Genomic DNA, 1,731 nt, shown 5'->3' with positions numbered 1-1,731 from the left:
CGGCCAGGCCCAGGCCCCTTGGACTGGGCCACAGGAGGACACGGAGGAGGGTCCCGGCCCCCACGAAGCGGTGCCGGCAGTTCTCCACGGGCTTGGGCGTTTTCCAGAGGTAGGAGATGGAGGGGACTGATTTCTTCAGCGCCCCCCAAACCACGCCACCCCACCCCACCCATGGGACACATCCCCAGAGAGAGACGCCCCATACACTGGCTGTGCCCCAGCCCTGGCCCGGGGGAATAGGCGGCAGCCCACCCACAGGGCGAGGGGGGGGGGCGCAGCTGAAAGGGGTTGTGGGGGAGGGCGGCCCCTGGCTGGGGTCAAAGGGCGAGCGTCCCGCGCGTGCGCAGTCAGCGGCAGGCAGCGACGCGCTGGGGGTGGGCAGCGGGTAGGTGAAGGAGGCCGGGCGAGGAGACGAGGGGGGCTGGGAGGGCTCCACCTTGGCGAGTCCAGCCGTGGAGGCGCATCTTGTGTGAGTGTGAGTGAGTGTGAGTGTGTGTGTGTGTGTATACAGAGACAGCCCCCCGCCCCGCCCCGCCCATCACCCCGTCCCTGGGAGCCCGCGGGACCCGGCCGGAGAACTCAACCGGCCCGGCCCGGCGCGGGGCCTGGGGCGGGAGGCGGCGGCGGGGAAGCCCAGAGAGGCTCGGCTTCTTGAGCGGGGCAGGGGCGCCCTCCGCCGCCGTCTAGGGCCACACCACCCTGAACGCCCCCGATCTCGTCTGGTCTCGGAAGCTAAGCAGGGTCGGGCCTGGTTAGTACTTGGATGGGAGACCGCCTGGGAATACCGGGTGCCACAGGCTGCTGCTTTTTTTTTTTTTTTTTTTTTTTGCCTCTTGTTGTGTCCCCTTTCTGGGAGCGCGGCGGCGGCCCGGGGTGGGGGTCACCCCCACCCTCAGCGCCCGCCCGCGGTGCCTGGCGCCCCAGCCCGCACCGTGGGGCCTCCTCTTGTCCCAAGCCGCGACACCGCCGCCACGCGGCAGCATGCGTGGCATCTGGACTGTCAGGTCTCAGACCAAAGGTCTGCTCTGTGGGAACCGACACGCTGGAGGAAACCTTGAGAGTCTGAGAGGGGAGGGAGTTCCAGAAGAAGGCCAGGATGTCATTTGGAGGGAGTATGTGACCAGAACTCGTCCCGTTGCTTTTGGGGTTCTATGGGCTACACGCAGGAATCTTTGGTGGTGGCACCTGATGTTGGGGGATCCGGAGTCACACCCAGACCTGCTCCACAGGCCTCCTTTTACTTTTCTCTTCGGATTCATTATTTTTAAAAAGTGTCTCTTACCTCTATGATTGCATTTTCTTTTCTCTCTCTCTTCAAGCAGATGATGGGAGTACAAGTATTCAGGTGACATGTGTTGCCCGTGCCCCCCTCCCCCCTGTGTTCTTTTTTTTTTTTTTTTTTGAGACAGAGTCTCGTTTTGCTGCCCAGGCTAGAGTGAGTGCCATGGCGTCAGCCTAGCTCACAGCAACCTCAATCTCCGGGCTCAAGCAATCCTGCTGCCTCAGCCTCCCGAGTAGTTGGGACTACAGGCATGCACCACCACGCCCGGCTGTGTTTTTCTATATATATTAGTTGGCCAATTAATTTCTTTCTATTTTTAGTAGAGACGGGGTCTCGCTCTTGCTCAGGCTGGTTTCGAACTCCTGACCTGGAGCAATCCGCCCGCCTCGGCCTCCCAGAGAGCTAGGATTACAGGCGTGAGCCACCGCGCCCGCCCCCCCCTGTGTTCT

The 1,731-nt window shown here is 62.5% G+C and overlaps 1 non-coding gene across 1 annotated transcript; it reads left to right on the top strand.

The window, feature by feature from the left end:
- The first annotated feature begins 681 nt into the window (after positions 1-681).
- Positions 682-800, top strand: LOC142868610 (5S ribosomal RNA). The gene has a single exon (XR_012917556.1). It is a non-coding gene; the product is annotated as a 5S ribosomal RNA (ribosomal RNA).
- Positions 801-1,731: the final 931 nt, after the last annotated feature.

The sequence above is a fragment of the Microcebus murinus genome, unplaced genomic scaffold (genome assembly GCF_040939455.1).
Source record: "Microcebus murinus isolate Inina unplaced genomic scaffold, M.murinus_Inina_mat1.0 scaf035_hap2_Mmur4.0, whole genome shotgun sequence".
NCBI classification, from domain to species: Eukaryota; Metazoa; Chordata; class Mammalia; order Primates; family Cheirogaleidae; genus Microcebus; species Microcebus murinus.
This window is presented reverse-complemented; position numbering and strand designations above follow the sequence as displayed.